Genomic DNA, 14,146 nt, shown 5'->3' on the forward strand with positions numbered 1-14,146 from the left:
TATAGATCCTACTGATGAGTTTAACAATGTTTCAAATATTCATGTTTAACACCTGTGCTATTAACTACGGTTTACTAAATATAAGTCTTACCAAATCATTCTTCTCAATCACTGTGCTCTAAAACAATGCTTCATCTTGTGCTAATTATAATAGCTTCATTCTTCATATCACAATTATTTTGAAGTATATTCCATTCTAAGAAAATTAATATAAACATATACAGATCAAGATTATTATTCACAATTTAAAAAACTGTTTCATAAAAAGATTCATGATCTTTGAAAAAAATGTATGTTCATTCAACACACCTAAGTGTTAGTTTACATGTCATTAACTGCTTGATAGAGAGGAAAAGGTTGGGAACAGAAGAGAGAAATTTAGAACTAATGTAATGAAATCACTAATATTTGAATATAAAAACAATATTTACTTGAAATTTATAAAGTAGGTCCATAAGGAAATATGGTTTTATTACCCGGAAATTTTAGAACAACATCTGTGGTATAAAATAAACTCAGTCTTTAGATTATCTTATTAAAATAATTTAAGGTAAGTAGGTTTTGAAATTTTTCATATCTATCCTCAAGTCAGAATAATAGTTGATTATATATTTTTTTTCATTGCACAACTGTCAGCAGCATTAAATTCTGAGGTATGAGTTTTTATAGATGCCTATGGCAACTTAATACTCCTGCAGTCACAGGACGGGGAAACACAGATCAATAGCACACTGTGGCTGCAATCAACATGCAGATTAATGAACAGGGCCATATTCACCAGGGAACACTCGAACAAAGACCAGTTGAGTATTTTAATTGCTAAGTTGCTGCTAAGTCTTAATTCCCCATCAATCTCCATCCATTATGACCATTGATGCATAGCAGACATTAAGAGGAAACCAATAACATAATGATTCATAAGTGCTAGGGTGCAAATAAATGGTTAGCTCTGGGAAAATCATGGCTGTGATTATTTTGTGACTCAGACTACCTAAAAGATCTAACCCATTGTTTCTAATTTTCATTGTTCTCTGAATCTGACCTGACTATATTTAATGAGTTGGTTTTAATGGAACTAATAGCACAGCCAAAGGTTAGTTGAACAATCTTTTCTTTAGCTACCTCCACATAGGCTTGAATTGTTCCTTAACTAACTTACTTAGAAAATTACAGCCAGAGAAATCAGAAATAAAAGGACTCATGAAATTATGTAAAATATTATCATCTTGTGAGGGCAAAACTGTTTCACAGTATGATTATGTATTGTTGGTGGAGTTATAACTACGTACATTCAATGACCTTCGTCTTTATTTTCTTTAACATTGACAGCTTAGTTTCTATCTTGGGGTTTCAAATAAATCCCCTAGAAGTCAACTTCCACGCAAACTACAGGACTGTTTTCTAATCTGGAAGAAATTTTCCACAGTTGCTTTGGAAGGCATGAAAATTATTATGATGTAGATTCAGCACTGTACTGGAGAATTGACATGTGTTCTTTGAATCCTTACAACTTTTTGATGTAAATAATAAAATTTGTGCCACATTCTCTATACCTTTCTAAATCCTGGACACTAAGTCTGGACTGACTTTTGGAGGTATTTTTAATCAATCATTTAGAAATGTTTAGCTTTCTTACTGATTATACATATGCTAAATATCAACCTACTATTTTCCGGCTTATCTTAAAGGCAGGAACATTTCACTTCAGTGGAGGATAGCTCTTTAAACTTGCTTTAGTTTACTTCCCTTGAGTCTCTGCTCCCTTCTTGGTTAGACATTCTCTAAAAGCTGCTGCAGTTACATGACCTCTATCCAGTGGACTTTCCCTGGGAAGCTAGAGCATATCATCAAGTCAGTATTCAGGAAAAATTATGCCTTGATTTATATAGGATTTTCTCTTTCACGGACTCTTCCTATACAATTTTAAAAATTTGATCCTCACCACAGCCTTGTCAATTGGTTAGCGCAGATACTAGCCTTAATTTGCAAATTTAGGAGCTGAGAGTCACAACGCTGAAATAAATGTCTAAGGTTTCAGACCAAATTCTTCTGATTCCTCACATGTTGTTCTTGTAGCTTTCTACAAGTCAGTGTGGAACATATCACAAAATGGTCCACAGAGAAGAAACTACCACAAACCACCATTCTTGCATTCACCCTAGTGGAATGAACTCTGCTTCCTTTATTCCTCTAAGAAATTAGTATGGAATTTTAAATGTCTACTAGATTTCCCTCACAAGGAATCTCCTATATGAGAATCAGAATATTTTCATGTCCCTGGGATGCTAATGTTAAGGTGGACCTGGCAATGGTGTGAGAGTTCAGCACAGAAATTAGTAGTCAGGAGACAACCTTCAGCCCAGGTTTTGTCAAATATTTGCTCTAAGACTCTGGGCTAGTAGCTTAGCCTTTCTTGGTGTTATCTATAAATTAATAACACTTTTTAGGATCATGTGATTGGACAGGCCCCTTTGAAAGTTCAATAAAATTAAGTAACCTTACATAAATTTTTATTTTTATGAATTATTAGTTCTTTCAGCTATCTCTTCTTGCCAATCTTTAAAAAATTGATCTTCTATTACATTTATGCTAACTTGAGATTAATACATCTTTTCAAGAGCTATTTGCATCTTCATATAGTATATGATGTCCTTCTGTGTTCCCCTCTCTCCAAAGTTGGATCACTGGCCATTTAAAATTGATCATAGTGTAGAAGGTGGCTGGCAAGATGGTCGAATAGGAAGAACTCCGGTCTGCAGCTCCCAGCGATATCAATGCAGAAGTGCAGAAGGTGGGTGATTTCTGCATTTACAACTGAATTACAAGGCTTGTCTCATTGGGAATGGTTAGACAGAGGGTGCAGCCCACCGAGTGCAAGCTGAAGCAGGGGCAGGCATTACCTCACCCGGGAAGGGCAAGGGGGTCAGGGAACTCCCTCCCCTAGCCGAGGGAAGCCATGGGGAACTGTGCTGTGAGGAATAGTGCATTCCAGCCCAGATACTATGCTTTTCCCATGGTCTTCACAACCCACATACCAGGACATTCCCTCGGGTGCTTACACCACCAGGGCCCTGCGTTTCAAGCACAAAACTGGGTGGCTGTTTGGGCAGACACTGAGCTAGCTGCAGTAATTTTTTTTTTCATACCCCAGTGGTGCCTGGAATGCCAGCAAGACAGAACCATTCACTTCCTTGGAAAGGGGGCTGAAGCCAGGGAGCCAAGTGGTCTAGCTCAGCAGATCCCACCCCCACAGAGCCCAGCAAGCTAAGATCCACTGGCTTAAAGTTCTTGCTGCCAGTATGGCAGCCTGAAGTTGGCCTGTGGCACTAGAACTTGGTGGCAGAAGGGATGTCTGCCATTACTGAGGCTTGAGTAGGTGGTTTTCCCCCTCACAGTGTAAACAAAGCCATCAGAAAGTTTGAACTGGGCAGAACCCACTGCAGCTTGACAAAGCTACTGTAGCCAGACTGCTTCTCTAGATTCCTCCTCTCTGGGCAGGGCATCTCTGAAAGAAAGGCAGCAGCCCTAGTCATGGGCTTATATATAAAACTTCTATCTCCCTGGTACAGATCACCTGGGGGAAGGGGAAGCTGTGGGGCCAGCTTCAGCAGACTTAAATGCTCCTGCCTGCTGGCTCTGAAGAGAGCAGTAGATCTCCCAGCACAGTGCTCGAGCTCTGCTAATGGACAGACTGCCTCCTCAAGTGGGTCCCTGACCCCCATACCTCCTGACTAGGAGACACCTCCCAGCAGGGGTCGACAGACACATCATACAGGAGAGCTCCAGCTGGCATCTGGCAGGTGCCCCTCTGGGATGAAGCTTCCAGAGGGAGGAGCAGACAGCCATCTTTGCTGTTCTGCAACCTCCACTGGTGATACCCAGGTTAACAGGATCTGGAATGGACCTCCAGCAAACTCCAGGAGACTTGCAGCAGAAGGACCTGACTGTTAGAAGAAAAACTAATAAACAGGAATAGCATCAAAATCAACAAAAAGCATGTCCACACAAAAGTCCCATCCGAAGGTCACCAACATCAAAGACCAAAGGTAGAAAAATCCACGAAGATGAGGAAAAACCAGTGCAAAAAGGTGGAACATTCCAAAACCAGAATGCCTCTTCTCCTCCAAAGGATCACAACTCCTTGCCAGCAAGGGAACAAAACTGGATGGAGAATGAGTTTGACAAATTGACCGAAGTAGGCTTCAGAAGGTAGGTAATAACAAACTCCTCCGAGCCAAAGGAGCATGTTCTAACCCAATGCAAGGAAGCTAAGAACCTTGTAAAAAGGTTAGACAAATTGCTAACTAGAATAACTAGTTTAAAGAAGAACATAAATGACCTGATGGAGCTGAAAAACACAGCACAAGAACTTAGGGAATCATACACAAGTATTAACAGCTGAATTGATCAAGTGGAAGAAAGGATATCAGAGATTGAAGATCAACTTAATGAAATAAAGCGAGAAGACAAGATTAGAGAAAAAAAGAATGAAAAGGAACAAACAAAGTCTCCAAGAAACTGGGACTATGTGAAAAGACCAAATCTACCTTTGCTTGGTGTACCTGAAAGTGACGGGAAGAATGGAACCAAGTTGGAAAACACTCTTCAGGATATCATCCAGGAGAACTTCCCCAACCTAGCAAGACAGGCCAACATTCAAATTCAAGAAATACAGATATCACCACAAAGATACTCCTTGAGAAGAGTAACCCCAAGACACATAATCATCAGATTCACCAAGGTTGAAATGAAGGAAAAAATGTTAAGGGTAGCCAGAGAAAAAGGTGGGGTTATCCACGAAGGGAAGCCAATCAGACTGACAGCAGATCTCTCTGCAGAAACCCCAGGGATGTGGATGAAGTTGGAAACCATCATTCTCAGCAAACTAACACAAGAACAGAAAACCAAACATTACATGTTCTCACTCATAAGTGAGAGTTGAACAATGAGCACACATGGACATGGGTGGGGGAAGGCATTACATACCAGGGCCTGTCGGGGGGTGGGGGCCTGGGAGAGGGATAGCATTAGGAGAAATACCTAATGTAGATGACGAGTTTATGGGTGCAGCAAACCACCATCGCATGTGTATACCTATGTGACAAACCTGCACATTCTGCACATGTGTCCCAGAACTTAAAGTATAGTAATAGCAATAATAAGTACCCAGAGAAGTTCCAAAATAGGATTTATGTATAGAATTTATATATTTATATATAGGATTTGGAACTATATATGTATATAAACATGAAAATGTATGTTTATATATGTCTATAAAGAGTGAAACAATTAAACTTATTCTATTAAAAATATTGATCATCGTATAATAATATTATGTACTTCCATTTTCAACCTTAGAGTCATTGAACTATAAACACCATGTCAAGTATCTTCAACCCATGGAATTGGATTTTTAGATTATTTTCCTGCTTGTATATTTATACACTTTTTTCTGTGCTACTATTTTTAACCTTAGAGCCTCTGTCCTTTGCTATATGTGCTATACCTTTCAATTAAGAAACATCTGTGAATTTAATTAATGTGCTGTTGACTCCCACCCTTTTCCAAGTCATTAATGAGGAGGTTAAAACAACAGACTAGGGTTTATTTCAAGTCCCAAGAGACTTGTTTGGAAAAACTTTCCCCATAGCATTTTTATTTATTTGCATTGGTTTAGAGAATTTATGCTGTATGGCAATGAATGTATTTTGGTAATACAATATTTGAAATGTTAAAGGAATATTTTGATCGTATGTTTTTAGTTATGTCTCATAATTTTCATACTTCTCCTCTGATAGAGACTGTACTCTGTGATTGAATAGAATATGTATTTTGAAGGAAGTCAATGAGTTGGCACATGAAGGGGGTAGATCTTGCAGTCAGTGGTATTACCCTCAACATTCTACAAACACACTGCTATGGAAGGTAGAATAGCCTGAGATTTCCTCCATGAAGATGTGGGAGGCAGGGAGATATTCTGATCATAAGCATATCCAATGATCAATGAACCATTAAAGTTTATGCTATTGGAATTGCTGTTAGCTGAGCAGATACTTTATAAAACCAGAAATTTATATTTATGGTACTTACATTTATTTTTAATAATATATATGCAATACATGTATAAGTGTTGAGCAAAATTGACAATGGGGAGAGCAATTAGACAAAACACCAACTAACTTCTTAGTTTTCAAGAGCAAAATAAAGTTCTGCAAAAAAGATAGGATGTAAAGTACAGATTTATAAATTGCTCCCTTTCAAAAACACAACTGAAAGTTTTGAATGCCAAAAAAAATTAGCTTCAAAATCAGATAATGATTTTTTTCTTCCATTTATATTGCTTGGACTACCTGCCAAACACACTATAATTTGCAGCAAAATGAAGGTAAAATCCAAGAAAGAGTTTGGACTTCCATAAACACCACTGCCAACACAGACAACACGTAAAACATACTTTTCAAGAGTGCTCTACTCCTTCTGCAAATTAAGGAATGACTGGGTGTGGGGCATGCACAGCAAGGGAAAGAAGGTTATATTCCATTTGGAAGCTGCTGTCCTCAGAGCATATTAATGTCATACTGACACTTTAATGAGAGAATTTCAAGAGAATATATGTGACCAGAGCTTTCCATTAATTTTTTTCTGCCTTCACTCTCTAATAATTGCAGAGTGTATTCAAATAAAGAATAGAATTTCTACCTTACCTGGAAGGACAATATCTAGGATAAAGAGCTGTATTAGTTTCCTTGGGCTTCTACCTAACTCCAACCTTTGATTCCTTCTCCACATGGCCTCATCTCTTTCTCTGTGTGTGTCTCTCCTCTGTATATCCTTGCCAAGACATTTGTCATTAAATTTACGGCCCACCCAGATAACCCAAACTTTTCTCATTTAAGTATCCTTAACTGAATTACATTTGCAAAAGCCTTCCCCTACTTTCCAAATAAGATCGCATTCCCAGGTTTGTGGACATATCTATTGAATGCTACCATTCAACTGACTATAAAAGCACAAGGCAGGAGAGTGAAAAAGAATATTCCAAAGCAATTTTTTTTTTTTTTTTTTGAGATGTAGTCTTACTCTGTCATCCCGACTGGAGTACAGTGGCATGATCTCGACTCACTGCAACCTCCAACTCCCGGGTTCAAGCAATTCTCCTGCCTCAGCCTCCTGAGTAGCTAGGATTACAGGCACGCACCACCACACCCAGCTAATTTTCGTACTTTTAGTAGAGATGGGGTTTCACCATATTGGTCAGGCTGGTCTCAAACTCCTGACCTCATGATCAGCCCACCTTGGCCTCCCAAAGTGCTGAGATTACAGACATGAGCCACCACCACACCCGGCCTTCCAAAGCCATTTTTACAACTAAAGGACATCAACAGCAGGAAACTGCCAGGACAAGATATATAGTCACATGAAATTAATAGAATCCACACTTTTCAAAATAAATTGTTCATTGAAATGGCCACTTTGTCCCAAGGTGGGAAATCCAGTTTATTAGAAACCTTAATTGGTGGCAAATGCTCCCAATTCAGTAGGTTAAACATGACTTTCAGATAGAATTTTAACAAACATACAGACAAAGAATATGCAGATGTAAAATTCCATAACTGTGGCTGCTGGTGGTCTTAGTTTCTTCTTTATCTCCTTCAGGTTACTGGATAGGTGAAACCTTAAGAGTCAGCCCTCCAACTCAAGTTTGAAAGAGAACAGAAAAATTATACTCAGGTATAACAGGCCATTGATATAAATGGACTATACCAACTCTTTTTCAAGTAAATACCAGTTACTTATTAATTTGCACACTTTCAGAGATATGTAAGTAGAGACAAACTCACTCCAACATTGAATCTATTAAAAAATCCCGCAACATAAAGAAGGAAAGCAACACCAGCCTGCAAAAGAAAGGCATGGAGCTCACATTAGGAAAACATATACTTCTAGACATTTTTAAAAATGAGATTCATTGAATTCAACAAATACTGAGCTTCCTATTTGTGATAAGCATGTACCAGTGACTGGGATGACAGCAATGAAACAAAAAAAGCAGATAAATACAAATTGGGAGTTAGAAAATAAAAATAGAATAAGTTTGGCTTAGAAAAGTGCTAAGAAGAAAAATAAAGCAGAATAAATGGAAAGAAAGTAAGAGGTGCAATTTTGCATGGGGCAGTTAGGATAGATTGCAAGTGGTTTACACTCTCAAATGGATTATATGAAACAAGAAATACAACTCTAAATGAAGTGAAAAAGGAGTTAAGAGAACTAAGAAAAAAACTAAAAGGGCAAAACATATGAAATTAATCATTTAAGAAACAGGCACAGGAAATTGCTAAATCAATGCTACAAATAGCAAAATATGGAAGTTAATAAAGACATTTAAAGAATAAGCCAGAATAGAGAGAAAAATGACAATGCTAAAAATAAAATGAGTATAAACATAGGCATGCTCAGTGTGGCACCAGCAGGTGGACACTAGTTGGTCTTAAAGTGTTGATTCCTACGCGCCTTCTATTGTACTGCTACAAAAGAATACCATAGACTGGATGTCGTAAAAAACAAACTTCTATTTCTCACAGTTCGAGAGACTAGCAGTCTGAGATGAGGATGCCAGAATAGTTGGGTTCTTTGTGAGAGACCTTTGCTAGCTTATGTCCTCTATATCCTCACATGGTCTTCCTTGGTGCCTGTGTGGAGAGAGAAGAAAGAAATCTTGTGCCTCTTCCTCTTTTTGTAACAGGACTAATTCTGTTAATGAGAGCTCCACCCTCCTGGCATAATTGCCTTCCAAAAGCTCCCCTTCCAAATACTTTCATACTGGAGATTAGGTTTCCACATATGAAATTTGGGGGACATAAACATTCAGTTCATAACACTAAGATTTCTTCCACTTTTAATGTTTGAGGCAATGAGGACGTGAACCAGTGTAATGGTTAGGGAAATGGTAAGACCAAGTTGGAACTTTTGTGTTAAATGCTATCCTTCAAGACTTCTCGCATGTGCCAATTTATATATTCAATCTTTTTGCTCTGCTTCATCTCTCACTGAAATAAGGCTCTTAAACAATATTGCAAAGATTTTTTTAAAAATGTGACACTACTTGAGGGCAAGATTGGAGTCTCCTATATCTTTATCCTCTGGACAGAGCATGAATCGGAATAAGTGTTAGAATAAGTGCTGAAATAAGAAGTATAAACTATGTCAAAAAATGAATGAAAAAGATAATACTTTGATTTTTATTTCAAAGCACAGTCTCATATACAGCTGCACTTTAAAGGAAGGATAGTATGCTTAGCTAAATGTCTCACCTTTGCAGTGAGAAAACTGCCTTTGAATCCCTTTTACTAGATGCCTAATTCAAGGCGAATTAATTTGCCTATTAGTCCTTCAGTTTTCTTATCTGTAAATTGGTCATTTGTGAGGAACCTGGCATATAATAAACACCCCATAAACAATAATCCTGACAGTGGCTATCTATTATTTTTATCTTAAAGCTGGGAAAACAGATATTCAGAGAGTTTTGGTGACCTACTAAATGTCCCTGACGAGGTAGGTAACTGAGGAAAGGCTAGAATCCAGAGGCTTAGACTTCTAGTGTAGTTTTCTGTACACATTATAGGGGGAAGGCAAGGAAGAAGAAGGAATTAATAGTGACCATAATATTGTATATGTGTTTGAAGGATAGAATCTTGATTTTTAAATGTCATAGAGGAATCTTAACATAAAGACTTTTTAGGGAAACAAAGTATGGGATGGATAATGAGTTTGATTTTTGGAAAGTTGAATTGGAAATGTTGCCACTAGATAATAATAGAGATGGCCATATCATGCTCAATGGCTTTTCATTGCACGAGCAATAAAATATGAAGCGCTTTCAATGGCCTAGAAAATCTAGGTTAACTGCATCATATCTGTGTATATTGTGTTGTATCTTCCTTCTTTGATCGCCTTTCTCTCTTTTCTGCACACCTCTTTCTTGACATTTTATGACTATGCCAGGCCTGTTTTTATAGACTGTAACAGGCTGCTCTCTCTTCCTAAATTGCTTTAATTCCCAATGCTTGCATAAATATTCTTTCCCCTAGCTTCACTTCATGAAGGTTATTTTCAAAACCACCTCCTCAGAAAGGCCTTTCATTATAACCCTCTCTATAATGCCCACCACCCTTACTATCTCTCCCCTTAACCTTGTTTTGGTTTTCTTCAAAGCAGTTGTCACTAACTGAACAGAAGTTACTCTGTGTGTGTGTGTGTGTGCGTGTGTGCATGTGTGTGTGTGCCCGTGCGCACAGGCATGGGCATGTCTGTGTTTCACTAGACTATAAACTCTCTGAGGATAGGGTCTTTGCCTTGCCATCACTATATCCCCATACTTTTAGTACCTGACATTTACTAAGTGCTCAACAACTATGTGTGGAATAAATAAATATGTAAATAAGTAAGTGAATAGCACAAGCATTTGAGGCTAATATCCTCCACCAAGATGTAGTGTTGGTGACTGAGATGCCTTATTCATGCCTTACATCTTTGCTTTTCAATTGCTTGCTTAACTCGTACAGAAAAAGTATAGGCCTTCTCTGTTCATACTGTTTTTCATGAGTCTTAAAATATGGACTCCCCAGTAGGAAGGAAGCATAGTAGCATAACTTATTACAATGAAAAAAAAAAATCTAACCACACAAATCCCATTTTATTTCCTTTTTGTGCATACTTCTTCAGTTAAAAAATTTTAAAAGTCAAGACATTACTACGTTAAAAACAAATGCAAAATTGTTTAAGTAAAGATTGGGTTAAAAATCTGTTTGTGAATGTGAGGTTGCTTATTATGCTTTCTCTGCTCTCTTTAAACAGGAGTCAGTCAGCTCATTTGGTTTATCAAACACTGGAAAATCCCCAAGGTGTCTAAATATAACCAGCATCATTTCCTGAATATTTAATTCCTAAAAACAGGATGGTAGTCATAGTATTCACATTTTCTAATCTACTGTGTTCTGGAAATCTTGTAATCGATGATATAGCAAGAGAAAAGTACCCTTGACTCCCAGACATGTTTCAACATTTACAAAATGTATTGCTTAGAATTTCATTTTTCTTCTTTCACTTCAGGCTGACATATTTTCAGAATCTAGATATTTGTTTTAAGAAAAAACTTTTCTGAATACACCAACAAAGTAGGAATAGCATCTGTCTTATTCAGAATTTATCAGAAGGCCTGGCATACAAGAGAATTTAATGTATATCTGATGAGTAAAGGAGTAAATAAATGTATACTACATGAAAGAATAAAAGCAAATCAGCTTAATATTAAAAAATATTTTTAACATTTTGATTTTTCTAATTGTCTATTACTTTTCTATTCCTTTTTTATAATTATGTATATTTAATTTTATTGTACCTGAGTTTTTATTTTACCCCATATCAAATTCTTTTAGAAGCAAGATTATACCCCAATCAAATTGATATGGTTTGGCTGTGTCTCCACCCAAATTTCACTTGAATTCCCATGTGTTGTGGGAGGGACTACGTGGGGGCGGATCTTTCCCATGGTGTTCTTGAGATGGTGAATAAGTCTCATGAGATCTGACAGTTTTATAAGGGGGAGTTTCCCTGCACAAGTTCTCTTTTTTGCCTGCTGCCGTTCACGTAGGATGTAACTTGCTTCTCCTTGCCTTCCGCCTTAATTGTGAGGCTTCCTCTGCCACGTGGAACTGTAAGCCCATTAAACCTTTTTCCTGTATATATATTACCCAGTCTCGGGTATGTCTTTATTAGCAACATGAAAACAGACTGATACAGTAAACATTAACCTTTTCTGCCCCCACCCATATTTTTATGTTACCAATTATTTTGGTTTCAATTTAGTACCTTGAACTCTTTAATACTTTAACAGGACCACGTTTAAAATTAGCCTATTGGATACCTTTTATCTTTTAATATCCAACTATCAACATATATGTAAATTTTGTTCTGTAAAAAATTTTCATTGTTCTTTGTGTTATTAAAATAATTATAAATAAATAGTTCAATAGGAACATTAGCGTGTCAATTATTACTTTGAGGTGTTCAAAGGAATGCTTTCAAATCCCTTACTTGTGGGATGGAGAAGGCCATATTTCTCCCTGAATTTTATTATTATTTCTGCATAAACTACTGAGGGAATGTTTGGCTCTGAAACTGAGATTAGGAGTGATTGGTATTCATTTGTATTAAATATTTTAGAAAGTGGCAATAATTTCTGACTTCTGAAAAGAGTTTCCCCAGGCATGTAAAAAGCAATTAAAAAACCCACATAGTTGAATGATCTAACATGACTTAAAATTCATAATAAAAGTTTTTAGGGTGAGAAAATACATACATTTTAACATAATATATATTTGAGAATAAATTGTAAAAACTGGCTTTTAAAAGACTCCAAATGGAACCTTCTTTAGTGTCTATGCTTAAGTTACATGTGCTTAGATTTTTTAGGACCTCGTTTACCTGGACCACTCCTCACTCATGACCAGTAGTGGCTATGGTGGAGGTAACCCTACCCTGTTGACCATACTTGATATTTCTAGAAGAGACAACTAATACAAATGCGGCCAGTTAGTGCCCCAGGAATTTAGGCCCCAAGGACATCTGTGTTTTCTACCATGATGTGCACAGAGAGAGAAAAAGGTACAGAGAAGCAGTGAATAGAGAAGTCGAGATGTTGAGACAGTTATGCTCCCTGGTTCCCATTTCTGTGTATTAGATACCTATTTTAATGTAAGAAATTACTCCAGAATGCAGCAACTTAATACAGTAACACTTACAATTTTATAGTGTTTGTGGATCCAAAATCCATATAGAACTTAACTACCTGTCTCCCAGGGTCTCTCACAAAGCTGCAATCAAGGGATTGGCTGGGGTAGCAGTCATCTCAAGGCCTGATTTGCAAAACTTGTCGGGTCATTCACATACAGCTGTTGTCAGGCTTAAGGTATTCTCTGGTTATTGGTCTGAAGTATCATTTCCATGCCACGTGGACCTCTCTACAGGGCTACTTGCTTTCTTCAGAGCTGCTTTTCCCAGAGCTAGGGCTTGGAGGGAGAGAGGAAGAATGAGAGGGAGTGAATAAAGCAAAAGTCACAGGCTTTTTGTAACCTAATCTGGGAATTTATATCCCATCACTTTTGCTCTATTTTATTCATTAGAAAAGAGTTACTAGGGCCAGCCCACACTCATGAAGAAGGGATTGCCTAAGGGCATGAATACCAGGAGATAAAGATCATTGAGTGCTATTCTAGTGGCTGCCTACTAAGCCTGTCCTCTAGCCACCAATGATTCATGTCCCTACCACATTCAAAAGACACTCAGCCCCTCCTAAGGTCCTCAAAAGTCTCATCCTATTACAACATGAGCTCAAAGCCCAGAAGCTCTTTGTATAAATCAGGTGTGGGTGCAGATGAAGATTCTCAGATACAGTTTCTTAAGTATAGCTCCTTAGAGTTCCTCTCATCTGTAAATCTTTAGATCGACAAAACTAAAGAGAAAAATTGTCTACTCATACACACACCGAAATTATGGCTACTTGTAACATGGTAGCTGGCTTCCCCTGAGCAAAAACTGAAAGAGAGGTGTTAGGGGAGAAAGTGAACAAGACAAATGTCACCGTATTTTTGTAACCTAATATTGGGAGTGACGTTTTTTCACTTTTGTCATATTTTATTCATTAGAAATGAGTCACTAGGTCAGCCTGCACCCAAGGGAAGAGAATTTAAAAGGGCACAAATCCTGGGAAGCAGGCATCATTTGGGGCCATTTGCAGGCTGCCTGCCACTCTCTCGTAGGAGTCTGGCTGCATTTGTGTCCTGGATTATATCAAGACCCTTCTGGCTTGTACAAAAAAATTCCACTATGTTTTTAAGTCAGCTGAAGTTGATGTCTGAGGCTTGAAAACAAAAAGTTATATAAGTTCAATCTCTGTTCTTAAACTGGACTCTTCTTATCTTTTCTTTGCATTAAAAAATAGCCTTTCTTGGAGCATCTTATATGTGTTAAACATTTCTCATTATCAGGAAGATTCTCTCCTATTTTTTCACATTCCTAAATTACCTTCTTTCTGTTAAAAGTCCACTGGATATATTCAGACTACTTTAGTTGACATTTCTGCAGTATA

The sequence above is a fragment of the Papio anubis genome, chromosome 9 (genome assembly GCF_008728515.1).
Source record: "Papio anubis isolate 15944 chromosome 9, Panubis1.0, whole genome shotgun sequence".
NCBI lineage: Eukaryota > Metazoa > Chordata > Mammalia > Primates > Cercopithecidae > Papio > Papio anubis.